This window comes from Excalfactoria chinensis, chromosome Z (assembly GCF_039878825.1).
Source record: "Excalfactoria chinensis isolate bCotChi1 chromosome Z, bCotChi1.hap2, whole genome shotgun sequence".
NCBI lineage: Eukaryota > Metazoa > Chordata > Aves > Galliformes > Phasianidae > Excalfactoria > Excalfactoria chinensis.
This window is the reverse complement of record NC_092857.1, coordinates 52,287,952-52,302,970: the sequence shown is the minus strand read 5'-3', so window position 1 is coordinate 52,302,970 and position 15,019 is coordinate 52,287,952. Positions and strand designations below refer to the sequence as shown.

The 15,019-nt window shown below is 44.6% G+C and overlaps 1 protein-coding gene across 2 annotated transcripts in view; it reads right to left on the bottom strand.

Moving 5' to 3' along the window:
* NFIL3 (nuclear factor, interleukin 3 regulated) overlaps nucleotides 1–12,137 on the bottom strand; it is an 86,158-nt gene extending 74,021 nt beyond the window's left edge. The window contains exon 1 of one of the 2 annotated variants that reach the window (XM_072359781.1): nucleotides 10,702–12,137. The gene's annotated coding sequence lies outside the window, so the exon portion shown is untranslated. Of the gene's footprint in view, nucleotides 1–10,511; nucleotides 10,665–10,701 lie in introns of those variants that run through there. The other variant, XM_072359782.1, reaches the window with a different exon arrangement.
* Nucleotides 12,138–15,019: the final 2,882 nt, after the last annotated feature.

Sequence of the window (15,019 nt, the reverse complement as noted above, 5' to 3'; positions counted from 1 at the left end):
TAAATATCCTGAGATTTCCAACAGAAGAACCTCCAGGAAAAAATATTCTGAGACAGATTCAGATTCTAGCCAGATTTTCATCAGTGTGAGAAAATGTGAGTGATGTTCTAAGCAAATTTGTCCTGATTTTCAGATGCTCTCAGCAGTTTTTGCTTTCATCTGGTTCACCTCTAAGACTATACAAAATGGTATGCTTGTATAATCTGTGAAAGGTCTTCTCTGGTCTCTCATAAAAGTCTTGGCAGATAAATGTGAGTAACACAAAAGACATCATCTTTTTTTCCTGAAACTGAATGCTGTAAACAGGTTTTCCAAACACATTGTTACAAGCCCACTGTTCTAAGAGGATGAAATTATATACAACACTCTTCATGTTCTTTTTTTTTTTTTTTTTTTTTTTTTTTTTTCTTGGAAGTATATTTTTAGTTAATGCATTTCATCCTTGTTGTTTCTAATTGTTTTCTGATGAGATGAGAAACACTTGATAAGACTAGGAATAGCAAATAACGCAGAGAAAAGACTGCAGTGTCTGGGAACAGAAAAAAGAAGTCCAATCTGTTGAATTTCTTTTGAGCATGAAGAAAGAGAAAATATCTTGTTTCAACAAGCTGATATTCCTAGCTGTGTGATTTTCTGCCTGAAACATACACACTGTAGAAGTGCATGTATACATAAAGATGCTTGCATGTCAGATCACCAACATGTATATAAATACAGTATATAAGTACAAGTATCCATTTTCCACTGATTGTAGTTTAGGGTTCACTGCTTCCAGAAATATTTTTTTCACTCTTACTCCCACAGAATCATTTCAGAAACAGAAGTCTCAGTTGTCTTTGCAGTGAAAAGCTTATTCATAATCATAGAATGGACTGGGTTGAAAAGGACCACAATGATCATCTAGTTTCTACCCCTCTGCCACGTGCAGGGTCACCAACCACCAGACCAGGCTGCCCAGAGCCACATCCAGCTTGGCCTTGAATGCCTCCAGGAATGGGGCAACCACAAACTCTCTGGACAACATGTTCCAGTGCATCACTACCCTCTGTGTGAAAAACTTCACCCTAATATCTAACCTAAACCTCCCATGTCTCAGTTTGAAACCATTCCCCCTTGTCCTATCATTATCCTCCCTCATCAACAGACACATCCTTCTTGTACTGGGGCCCCCAGGCCTGGACGCAGTATTACAGATGAGGCCTCACAAGAGCTGAGTGGAGGGAGACAGTCACCTCCCTCTCCTTGCTGGCCACTCTGCTTTGAATGCAGCCCAGAACATGGTTGGCCTTTTGGGCTGCAAGCGCACACAGTTGGCTCATGTCCAGCTTCTCATGGAAGTTCCCCCAAGTCCTTCTCCACACGGCTACTCTCACGGAATTCTCCTATAATAATACCTGAAATTGCCCTGACCCAAATGCATCACCCTGCACTTGACCTTGTTGTACTTCACTAGGTTCTCATGGACCCACTTTTCCAACCCAATAAGGTCCCTTTGGAAAGCTTCCCTTCCCTCCAGTGTATCAAGTGCACTACTCAGCTTGGAGTCATCTGCAAACTTGCTGAGGGTGCGCTGGATTCCATTGTCTATGTCATTAACAAAGATGAAGAGCACCTGTCCCAAGATTGAGCTTTGAGGCACACCACTTGTGATTGGCCTCCACCCAGACAGAGAACCACTGATCACAACCCTTTGGCTGCATCCATCCAACCAGTTCTTAATCCATTGGACAGTCCGCCTTTCAAATCCATACTTCTCCAACTTAGAGAGGATGATATGGTGAGTGACCATGTCAAAAGCTTTGCAAAAGTCCAGGTAGATGACATCCATCACCCTTCCCCTGTCCACCGATGATATCGCTTCATCATAGAAGGCCAACAGATTGGTCAGGCAAGATCCACCCTTGGTGAAGCCATTCTGGCTGTCTCAGATCTCCTCTTCATCTCATCTGTGCCTTAACATAGTAACCAGGAGGTTACTGCTCCATTATCTTCTCTGGCACAAAGGTGAGGCTCATTGGTCTGTAGTTCTCTGGGTCATCCTTTCTCCCTTTCTTAAAAACTGGAGTAACCTTCCTCTTTTTCCAGTCACCAAGGATGTCACCACATCAGCCATCTCTCTCAGAATGCTGGGATGCATGTCTCCTCCTGCCTATGTACCTATAGAGACCTTTATTATTTTTCACATCCCTTGCCAAGTTCAGATCCATCTATGCCTTGGCTTTCCTGATCTGATCTCTACACATGTGGACAACATCACAGAATCACAGAATTATCAAGGTTGGAAAAGACCTAGAAGATCATCTAGTCCAACCATTGCCAATACTTCCCATCTAAATCATATTCCTTAACGCAACATCCAAACATTTCTTGAACACCCCCATGGTCGGTGACTCTACCACCTCCCTGGGCAGTGCATTCCAATGCCTGACTACCCTTTCCGAGAAGTAATACTTCCTAATGTCCAGCCTGAATCTCCCCTGTTGCAGCTTGAAACCATTCCCTCTAGTTCTATCACTAATTACACAAGAGAAGAGGCCAACCCCCTGAATACATCCCTGTATTCTTCCTACAAAGCTCCTATATTTTTCAGTTCCAGACTCAAATCCTCAAGAGACTGCTTTCTTTTCTCATTAATAAAAGACCTGTCATTAATCAAGTAGCTAGGGAATTCTGGTATCTACTCACTCTACAGGTTCTTGATATGGATTAATTCCCACCTTCAAGGGCTCTTAGCTTGGGCCTTTTCCCACAAAGGGGAAGTGTGATTTGGGGAAAGAAATATGTAATGCCTTACCAAGAGAGGACCACTGAGACACGAGTGTTGGAGGGGGAGGCATTACTTTTTGTTCTCTGCTCTGACACTGCATTCCTGCACTGTGACACTGACTTCACAGGGTTTGGAGAGTGACAGAGGAGCTGCATAGCGCAGAGAATAATAGTGCCAATGCTGTGATATATTTGCCAGAGATTACAGGCTAATGTGCCCGTAAAACTTCTTCCCACAGAATGCCTTGGGCTATGGGTTTACCTCTCTCTTGTGATGTGATGGGGATTGAAAGCAGTAGGTGTCACAGAGTCAGATGAGTGGGAATTAGGTCAGCTCACAACTTGCTACCACTTGCTATTAGGAATCCTCTCTTACAGGATGGGCCAACACTCAAATCAGAGATGTTCCCAAAGGTCTAATTTTCATTTTACCAGCTGATAAAACTAAAAGAGAAATGTTAAGTGTGTTGCCTAACTGATCTTACATGTGTTTTGATACAAAGAGCTCATGAATATTTAACTATTTATTGGCTTCTTTTCTGCAGCCAATGGAGAAAAATTCAGATCAGAAAAGATTTGAAGTTAGAGCTCCTCTCTGGACTGAGGGAGATGGCAGTCAGTTTCTAGGTCTCACACACAGGTAAGGAAGTCATTCCCCAGTAGAATGGACAGTGTGTGGTCTCTTATAGTGGAAAATGAAAGAGCATAAGAGAATCTGTTTTTGTCACCATGCAGCAGCGGGAAAGCCTGTGGAATGTGAAAAAAAACTGCTTTCCCCCTTCCTGATGAGAAGAGTCTCATCAAAGCAAGACCTGTAACCTGGTGCTTCCTATTTGCCACTGTGGCTCACAGTTTGGAATATAGTATATGTGACCGATTTTATATTAACCCATATTGGAACATATTGGAATGTTATGTACTTATTTACTTTTTATACAGCCTTAATAAGGGCAGATAGAAAGACTGGATGACAGATGAACATTCAGAATTTTTTTAAACCCAGGATATACTGTACCAGGCCAACACAATACTCAGCTTGCATAATCTGTGGCTGTGAAATATAGGTGGAATTAATATGGCTAATATGTGCTTATTCATACAGCCACTTCAGAAGAAAATATTTTTTATGGAATTTATTCTGAGTACTAGATAAGATGAATAAAATTTCCCCAATGGCTACTTTCAATCTTTGTTTACAACATCAAAAAAGTCTGAGACTCAATTATTTATCTACCCATTATTTATTCATTCACCTAGTAGTAGCTCAGTAAACTGGCATGTGGTTCGGCTTCTCAGTTTTCCCCTAAGAATTCTAGCCAAGCACTCCTGCACAAAGGAAAGCCAGTGAGTATTTTTATTTGAAAACACAGAGAAATCAGCCATATCTTTTAAAATCTCTTTCATTATGGCTTTAATTGGTGATAGTCATGACCCAGACAGTATGGTTCAAGCTTGGTTACAGTCTTCAAATGTTTGAAGACTTCTAAAGTATTCTCACACTTCATTGTGCCCTTGAAATCTGCTCCCAGAACATCTGCTTATCGCTATAATACATTGAGTAAGTGTATTTGATTACATGTTCCAAACGCAGAGAAGAAATGGATGAATGTTTACACACACTGAACTAGTTTATTTGAGGATGCTGTTATTCTCCGAAAGTATAAAACCACTTCAGCTGAGTTATTCTTGCTCTGAATTCCCCTTTCTTGCTTCTTGCCTGTGAGTCATAGCTTCTACCCTAACTATACAAAAGCTTCTTCTTTCACATCATTTCCCCTGCATTCAGTGTTCCCTAAAACTTATTTTTATTTAGTAAGACAAAATAAGTTCTCATCAATCAAATGAAGTACCAGTATTTGGATTTCATTATTGTCAAAAACATCAAAATCTGTGAGGATGGAAAGATTTTGGGGGGGGGGGAGGGGGGGGAAGGTTTAGGTTAAAAAAAAAAGGAAGGGAGGGAGAGAGGGAGGGAAGGAGGGAGGGAGGGAGGGAGAAGGAAGGAAGGAAGGAAGGAAGGAAGGAAGGAAGGAAGGAAGGAAGGAAGGAAGGAAGGAAGGAAGGAAGGAAGGAAGGAAGGAAGGAAGGAAGGAAGGAAGGAAGGAAGGAAGGAAGGAAGGAAGGAAGGAAGGAAGGAAGGAAGGAAGGAAGGAAGGAAGGAAGGAAGGAAGGAAGGAAGGAAGGAAGGAAGGAAGGAAGGAAGGAAGGAAGGAAGGAAGGAAGGAAGGAAGGAAGGAAGGAAGGAAGGAAGGAAGGAAGGAAGGAAGGAAGGAAGGAAGGAAGGAAGGAAGGAAGGAAGGAAGGAAGGAAGGAAGGAAGGAAGGAATCACTTTAAGCATATCACTACAAAAGGGATATGGTTAAAGAGTTTAGAGAATTACAGGTTTTGTAATAAGCAAAAAACTCCATGTCAATGCTAATTGATGTAAGTCAGGAATGCAAACAATCTAGAAATTCCAATAAATTGAAATACTTCATTGCATTTCCTTAGGATCAGGCATGTCCTGAATTTACTTTCTCATTTATCCTCTCCAGACAGGCAACATACCTAAAACTAATGCACTAAGACCTATTTATGATAGCGCACATGACAACATGTCTCACTGAAGTGGTTCCATGTAAGTACATTTTCTCCTGTCAAAGAAGGAACAATAAATGTTTTATGTCAATTCAAATGTCTTGGTGTCATATTCATCCACCTCAGAAAAAGGCTGTATAGTAATCAAGTATAAACTATGACAAAATTAATGCCTTCTTTTATGAGCTGGTTTACTTCTCTAATAATATATGCCAGTCCTATCAGTATGAATGATGTCAATAACACTTAGATGGCTCAGCATGCATATAAACAGGAATATCTGGCTTCAAGTAAGTAAGAAAGTAAGTAAGTAAATAAATAAATGACCAAACCATGCACACTTTATCTCCCTACCCCACCTACATTCTTGTGTTTGTGTTACACTCAGCTCAGTGAAGGAAGCTGATAAAAACCTGTCTTGCCATTTCCCACTCTTGCTGCAGTTGCCTTGGAGTGGCACTGAACAAACCACAATAAAGCACAAGGACTCTAAGTCGCAAACTTGTGATTCAGCCTTTGCAATCTTACCAGCAACACTAGCAGGACTGAAAATAAGGAAATAACTTGTTACAAAATCCCATTTAGGCATAGCACAAAAGGGAGAACAAATTCCTCCACTGTCAATGTGTCCATCTTAAATAGAAAGAACAATTGCAGTGGGAATATTCACATCCGGTGTTTTCTGGCACAGAAGAAAATCCATTTACAACCTAGAAAATGCAGGGGTTGACTCCATAATACCAGGTACTGAATAGTAAAGAGCAGTCCACAGACAATGTATCTCTGAATACTGGCTACTTCAATTCTGAAACTTTCTAGAAAGCTTGGTGAAAACTCACTGTTTCTTCCTATGAATGCCCTTTAGACCATACCTACATTTTTACTTGTTCAGAATTGTTACCTCAGGCTTCATTGTACTCTACACTTTTAACCATTTTTTTCTGTTACTTCTTCAAACAACTCTTAACCAACAAGACAGATTCAACAGAATTTAAAAACAAAAACAAAAAGACTGAAATTGCCTTTTTTCCCCCCCCCCCCCCCTTTTCTTTTTCTTCATAAGCTCATTCTGCTTAGTATTTCAGTAGACACCACTAGAGATTTATTAAAATTTTAGTATCATGTGGAGAGGGATTGGGTTGAATGGGGCTTTTTAGAAGTGTGCATGAAGTGCCTATTGCAGCACTAAGTCCCCCATGGTATAACAGATGCTTTTGCAATTTAATTAATGGTATTTCCATGTGTATCTATGTATATTAATTAAAAAAAAATCAGTGATGGTGAAACTGGTCTGTGTCCCCCTCAGCACATGCTTATCTCTCAGTTATTAATGTACAATAACAAATTCCAGAATCTCAGATGAGAACATTATATTGTAATTGCTTAGTAGGCTACTAGGGCGTACCTGTCTATCAGAATTAAAATACAGAAAAACAACACTGCTCTCATAGGAAGAGAATGATTGATTTCTCGTGCCATCTTGTGGAAAAAAATATTAATTACAAGACAAACTGTTCCATGTGGCTCTGCCTGTCTAAGCAGAAATGTTGGTTATGCAGCTCAAGTCAATTCACCTCCTACATGAAGAAGTTTGTTGACTATAAAGTGCTAACCTGGTTTGTTAACATCTTACCATCAAATATTTTTGATTGGTCCACCTAAATTTGGTGAGTCTTGTGAGTTTTAAAATCCCCACTGTAATACTCTGATTTATTGTCCTTGTTACAGACTGTTTTTCAATCTTCCTCTGTGTTCCTGTTTATTCAGAAAGATAGCATGCTTCTTTTAAAATTCATTGCTCAGCAGAAGTATTTATTCTTACCTGGACTGCTGGTTGGAATCAATTTATTTTATTTTAACTATTTTCTCAAAAAACACATTCTCATTTTACTTACAATAAATATTCAGTGATCGTTTAACTAAGCTTATTAAAATGCAAATTAAAATCCCAAGACAGTAGTTCAAAAAGAACACATTACCAAAATGGTGAAAGATCACTTTTAACTTTTCCTGTTATCCAATATAATGCCAATCACAGAATCATCAAGGTTGGAAAAGACCTCTGAGATCAACCAGTCCAACCATCCACCTATCAATAATCAGTATTTCCCACTAAACCATATCCTTCAGGACATTAACCATAACTGGAAAATGAGCAAGCACAAAAACAAAAGTCTAAAATCACTTTTTGCTACACAAGAACTTAAATAAGATTGTTACTCCATACAGAACTCAGAAGATCATAGAGCAGTATTTTACAACTGATTTAAGTTATTTCTGTTCTCTACATTCACTTGCAGTCAGAGTTTGAAACATAAGGTAAATTCTACCCTCTTCTCTCTAGCTGTATCATAATCTATGTGTAAGAAATCTCAACACTTCTCTAAGTCCCATGTCTTTAATCTATGGACACTTGATAACTGCATCCAAAGAATAAAAGAGATGATGAGGAAATCCAGGAAGAGCACAGTAATGCTTGAGAATTTAACCACACATCTCACTATAGCATTAATGTCAGTCAATAACTTGAAATCTCTATCCCCCACTTTGAAAATAGGCTTAAGAATTTGAATTATTTTCTTATATTTGCAGTTATCCTTTGGTAATATCTCAACATATGAATACCAGACAATGCAGACGTGGAGCTCTGTATCATTCATCATTGCAAAATGAATGAGAGGTTTGGATGTAATATAATCCAGCAAACATTTCAAGGGCTGCTCCATCTGCCCTCTCCTACTCACTTCTCCCCTCATATTTACTCTATTTCTAGCTCTTTCTAGAGTAGACATTGCTCTCTTGTACTTCTGCATAATGAATTTCAGCTGGTCAAGAATCCTCCAAGGGTAAGGTCAAGGACAACAAATTGAGAGATTTCTTAAATAAAAGCCATTTGAAATGGCAGGCTGCTGTGCTAACATATTGCAGTGCTGACCTCTTTCAAACTGTTCTATTTAAATTCTGATCTGCTAGACGCCTTTCCTTCTTTGCTGTTACTGCAATGCCTCTCTACTGTTACGCATGCTGAACCTGTCAGCAGAACATAAATGTTCACGGAGACGAAAGGTCATTCTTTTGACTGTGCCAAGATCTCACATGTGGATCAGTCACAATAGGGAGAAACACAGAAGCACTATTGTTTGTGGTAAAACTACAGCTCTGCACAGTTCTTCGTTACTGCCCTAAGACCCAAATCATTCACACAGAGTCCTCACCTTTCCTTTTTTTCTTGGCCACTTTTCATTACTTAATCCACTGCTGTGAGAAAGTACAGATAAGAAACCAACGCTGCACCCTACACCCTACTCCCAGGTGTAAGATGCAGCTGGATGTGTGCTCATGCTCCCAGCTGGCTGACCTTGTTATCTGCCCTTGCTTTCTAGCTGCTTTGCAATGGCAAAGTGCTGAACGAAAATCTCATTCTATAGGCCTTGTCCATGTCACACTGACACAAAAATGGCCATGAGCTGGTTTTTCTCTGACCCAAATATTTTGCTTCCTACTGTGGAACACAGCTGATATATTGTGCATACTGGTTTCTTCAGAATAATCTTTCACAACTTAAACTTTTGTGATTATTGTTTAGATGTTAAGATTATTTTTCTTAATAAGAAAACTAAAATCACATTTCAATTACCTATGTGTTAAGAAGGCTGTACAATTTAATTCCAGATGCATTCACTTGCCTGTGTGGACATGGGCAGTTTGTAAGCTAAATAAAAAACAGCTGAAAAAATGAAGCTTCTTGTTGCTAAAATTAAACATGTAAAAAAGCTAATTAAAAAAAAATATATATCTGAAAGTTACAAGATTTGAATCAATGAATTAAAGGTACTTTTATTTTTTAGCCTTCAAAGTTCACTTGAATCTTGTATTTCACATTATATTTGCAGTCCTGTTACTGTTTCCTGACTCCAAGTGCGGAGTTTCAGAATAGTGCTAAATGCCAGCTGTGAGATTTGTTGACACTGCAACTTCTGCAAAATGTTAAAAATTAATTCTGAATAACTTTGACATAGAGAAGTCTATATAAATTCTGAAGTCAGCCCCAGATTTAGGACAATTAGGTAGCTATGTTAATGGAGCCACATCCCAAGGACTGAAGTGTATCAGTGTAAGCAGTAATTATTCTGCAAAACAAATTGGACTGTTAATAACACCGAAGTAGACCCACAGTCTTTTCATTATTTCATTAGTAGTAGTCTTGCTACTCCAGTGCTATCAGAGGCAATGCATACATAGACCTAAGGGGAAATTGCTAAACCCTCCTGTTAATAGGGCAGAGAGGGAAAAGAGATGACTCCCACCCTCCCACATGTGTAGGCCCTGCAAGGAGTGGAAGGTAGCACAAACTTAGATTTCCCACTTCAGTCAGCAAAGAAACGTGTCAGTTTTCCACATTCAAATTAACTGTAATCTTTAAAATTTCTAACCACATACTGTCTGTCACACAATTAAATTTCAGTACTTCCCTGCCTCACTTCAACACAGAATCAAGGAATCACAGAATTGTAGGCGTTGGAAGGGACTACAAGAATCATCGAGTCCAACCCCCCTGCCAAAGCAGGTTCCCTACGCCAGGTCGCACAGGTAGGCGTCCAGGCGGGTCTTGACTATCTCCAGAGAAGGAGACTCCACAACCCCCCTGGGCAGCCTGTTCCAGTGCTCCGTCACCCTCACCGTGAAGAAGTTCTTGTGCACATTCATGCAAAACTTCCTCTGCTGAAGTTTCATCCCATTTCCCCTAGTTCTGTCCCCATGCACTGAAAAGAGACCAGCCTCGCCACTCTGGCCCCCACAGCTCAGGTATTTATAAACCTGGATCAAATCCCCTTGCAGACTTCTTTTCTCAAGCCTAAGCAGACCCAGTTCTCTCAGTCTCTCCTCATAGGGGAGATGCTCCAGGCCCTCCACCATCTTTGTGGCCCTCCTCTGGACTCCTTCCAAGAGATCCCTGTCTTTTTTGAACCGGGGAGCCCAGAACTGGGCACAGCACTTCAGATGAGGCCTTACCAGGGCAGGGCAGAGTAGAGAGGGAGTGCCACGGGTAAACATCGGTGTTGCCTAGGCACTCACGGACCACCTCTTCCCTGACTAAAGAGCAGTCTTCCATTCCCCAGACCCACTCTTAGACTACTAAATCTACTTCGTGACAGATCGTCCCCACCTGTTTGAAAAGCACAAGCCCAGAGCTGGCCTGAGAAGGAGAGCCGAGCCCCAGCGGCCCCTTCTCTGCAGGTGGAGCTGAAGGAAGCTTCCCCAGAGGCAGCAACGCAGCTCTCCAGAGGAAACAGAAACAACAGCTCTGCCACCAATTTCAGGATTCCCCATCACTTATGGCTGTACGTACTGAGTACCTCAGCCTTCCCCACGTCTGCTGTGGCCAGTTCTCCTTTCTCGTTCTTCAGAGCTGGTAAGCTCTCTTTGCCCTGTCTCTTCTGACCACTGCATTTCTAGAATTCCTTCTTGTTATTTTTCACATCCCTCGCCGAGTGCGGTTCCGTCTGTGACTCTGCTTTCCTGATCCCATCTCTGCACGTCCAGGCAGCATCTCTGTATTCTTCTGGACTGACGCGTCCTTGTTTCCACTGCCTGTGCATGTCCTTCTTGCCCCTCAGTCTGAGCGGCAGGCCCTCGCCAAGCCAGGCCAGCTTCCTGCCTCCTCTCCTTGTTTTCCCATATTGGAGGACCGAGGGCTCGTGCCCTCTCACAAAGGAGTCCTTAAGGAGTTGCCAGCTTTGCTGCACTCCTTTTATCTCCAAGGATGGTTTCCCAGAGGATCTCACCCAGCAATCCCTCGAAAAGCCTTCAGTTTGCTCTCCCGAAGTTCAGGAAGGGTCCTGACTTTGCTTTTTGCTGGGCCTGTCGCCCTCAAGATCTACAACTGCACCCCAGCGCGCGGTCTCTGCAGCCCGGGATAGCTCCAGTTTTCACCTCTTTAACGAGCTCCTCTGCACTGGTGAGCACCACGTCCAGAACCACATCTCCTCTGGTCCTTCCGCCTAATACCTGCACCAGGAAGTTATCCCTAACGCACTCGGGAGTCGCTGGCATTGCTTGCAGCTTGCCTGAGTTGAGTATCCGTGGCTGAGAACCGTGACCCTGACAGAAATCAGCCCGGGAAAGTCATCGGTCTGGTCGCTGAACAGCAAGTTCTTCACTTCAGTGGGATTCTAAGCAGGATCATAGCAATGCGGAAAAAGCTAGGGAAAGGTATTTCGACCGCAAGCCAGCCTCCCTCTTTCAAAATCCCAAAGGAGAAGAACGAGCCAACAGACACTCAAAATGGGGTTAAATTTGGCCAGTTGTTTATTGTTGTTCATTTCTGCCCGATGGAAAGGGAGATTGGTGTTCTGATGGATCGCTGGCCAAACCGGAGCCAGCAGGTGGCATGCTGGCTCCTATCGGGCGTGGTGTGGCGGGCAGGACTAGGGAAGTGATCCTGCGCCCGTGGTGTGATTCTGGGTGTGATTCGGTGATTGTGGGTGTGAGGAGCAGTCCCGGCTCTGTCCTGGTAGGAGAGATGCTCCCGTCCTCTCGAGAGCGTGGCTGCTGTCCATTGGGCTCTTTGCAGCGTGCCCAGGTCTCTGTTGTTCCGCGGAGCCCGGACCTGGGCGCTGGGTCTCACCGGGGCTGAGCGGAGGGAACGGAGCGATGAGCTCGAGCTCCCTCGAACGCTTCTCCTGACCAGTGCTTGGAAGTGATGTCCGCAGAGCTGAGGCAGAAGAGCCGTGCGGCGCCTCGGCAGCGTTCCCCGTCCCCGCGCTGTCCCCAGGTGAGCTCGGGCCGCCCGCTCAGCAGCAGGGCCCGTCGCGGCGCCGCGCGTGGTCCCCGGAGCCCCACTGCCGCTCTCGGACCAGCCTCAGCCAGTCCTCGGCGTGGTCCCCGGAGCCCCACTGCCGCTCTTGGGCCTCCCTCTGCCAGTCCTCGGCGTCCTCGGCGTCCCGGCGGCGGCCGTTCGGCTCCCGCTGCCAGGGGAGGCGGCGGACGAGCCGGAGGGGGCTCCCGGAGCGGCTGCGCTGCGCGCGGCGGGGCGAGACGCTACGGGAGCGGTGCCGGGATCTTCCCCGCTGCTGTCGGCTCCTGCGGAGCCTTCTCCGCGGCCGGCGGCGGTTGGGGGCGGTGGCGGCCGCTGGGGGCGGTGGCGGCGGGGGCGGGATCCTGACGACGAGCCCGCGGCACAGCGGGCAGTCGAGCCCGTCGTCGGGCCAGGGCTCGGCGCAGCTGCCGCAGAAGGTGTGCCCGCAGGGGAAGACGCGGGGCGGCTCTTGCGGCGGGCCGAGGCAGAGGGGGCACGTCGCCTCCTCGTGGGCCTCTGCCGGCCGCGCCTGTGCCTCGCGGCTCCCGCTGGCATCCGCCTCCTGGCTCATGGCCGCGGCTGCCCTGGCACGGAGGTGATCGCAGGAACGGGTCGCTGGAGGCTGCGTCCGGCCCTCGGCACCTCTCGTGTGGCGTGAGCGAGTCCCACCAGTGACGGGCACCTCTGGCAGAGTGCCTCTGGCAGGACGTCCGACGTTCCTTGAGCCGGATCCTCGGTGACTCGGAATCGGCTCGCAGGACTCTGACGGCTCACGCAAGGCTGGCAAGCTCTCGACGTCTCGTGTTCCAGCAGGAAGACGCTGACGCCTCGAAGGTCCCCAGCAGGACTGAAGGTGGGCTGGGTGCTCGGGGCGCTTCTAGGCACCTGCCCCATTGTGAGGTCACGGGGCGACTGTGACTCTCGGGTGACATCACGAGGCACGCAGCTAGCTGGACATCTGCTTCCCGGTAGGTGTGGCCTTCGTAGTTCTGCTGTTTGCTTGCCAGAGTCCACCCAAGGACTTTCACGGGGTTTGCTTAGTACAAATAGTACAAACGCGGGTAAACTACATTTGAGTTCTGTCCGTTTTCTTTGAGCCTGTACCACGGAAAGACACGTTTGCTGTAGTCTGGTTGATCGGTTTCAGTATCACACAATCACAGAATCAGCGGTTGGAAGGGACTTGCAAGGGCCGTCGAGTCCAACCCCCCTGCCAAAGCAGGTTCCCTACACCAGGTCGCACAGGTAGGCGTCCAGGCGGGTCTTGAATATCTCCAGAGAAGGAGACTCCACAACCCCCCTGGGCAGCCTGTTCCAGTGCTCCGTCACCCTCACCGTGAAGAAGTTCTTGTGCACATTCATGCGAAACTTCCTCTGCTGAAGTTTCAGCCCATTTCCCCTAGTTCTGTCCCCATGCACTGAAAAGAGACCAGCCTCGCCACTCTGGCCCCCACAGCTCAGGTATTTATAAACCTGGATCAAATCTCCTTGCAGACTTCTTTTCTCAAGCCTAAGCAGACCCAGTTCTCTCAGTTTCTCCTCATAGGGGAGATGCTCCAGGCCCTCCACCATCTTTGTGGCCCTCCTCTGGACTCCTTCCAAGAGATCCCTGTCTTTTTTGTGAAAGATGAAAGTTTTCTGTACTTGATGAATATTATGTCATTGTCACTACACTGCTGTTCAATTTTTAAGTTAATTCCTAGGAATGAATCGCACTAAGTAAACTTCATTATAAATCACCATCTTTACATGATACTCCGAGGTGTGCACTGGAAGAAACTAATGCATCAAAGCTGGATTCTTAAAGTTTTATTTAAGCAAAAAAAAAATGTATTTCAGAATTAACTCAATTGAAGAAAATAAACTAGGTGAGCATTTAAGTTGTTTGTGTGAAACTGCTATACCTGAGATGCAGGAAAACTAAGCTTGTTCTTAGTAACAGTACAGAAATTCGTAAGCTGTGTATAAATTTATCCTTATGTAATAGTTTCAGCTTCAAGTTATTATAAAACGTAAGAGAGCTGCAAATCTGAACAAAATATTATCTCTAATTTTATACCCGAGATGAAGTTTGTTATTACATTTAAGAACGACAACAATAAAAGAACAAAAAAATCAAAAAAACAGTAATGCAAGAAAAAATAATAAGGTGTTACTTTTCCTACTTAAAACTATGATATATTCATATTGAAAAGAGCAATGTGAACATATAAGGCATGAAAACTAAGCTTGTTTCTCACTTGTCATTAAGACACTAAAAATACAGTCACTGTCAAATAAAAGATTGTACTTTTTGTTTTCCAGTAAAATCCATGCTGTGCTTTTGTGATTTCTGTTGTTGGTATTGCATATCATAGTATCATAATATCGTGCGAGTTGGAAGGGACCTTAGAGATCATCAAGTCCAACTCCCAGGATTCGAGCCCTCTGTGTAGCAGAGCGGCGCTTCTACCACTTGCGCCACAGGGGGGGCAAGATCAGAACATCATGCAGAATGGTGGCAGTTAGAGCTCATGTCCTGGTTCCATGTTGCCACCATTTGGGGGCATTTTGGGTTCCCGGAGGAGAGGGCTGTCATCCCCAGAGGACTTGGTGCCAAGAGGAAGCGGGGTGGGACTCTGGAGTGGACCCCAGCTGCTCTCTGTCTCTGGCCATCTCAGCTCCTTGTGGAGAAAAGCATGTGATTCCCTCGCACTGTCATGGTTTGACTCCTACTTTGGGCACTTTCGTCTCTCTCATTTTGTTTGATTTCATTACATTTGGTAAATTACCATTCCTCCTCAAATCATTGCCATTGTGTTTTCTCTTTGTTAAAATGATCTCTGCCCTTCTCCCTGTCCTGAGCTGAGTGGCCCGTGGCCAGCCGGGTCGTACGG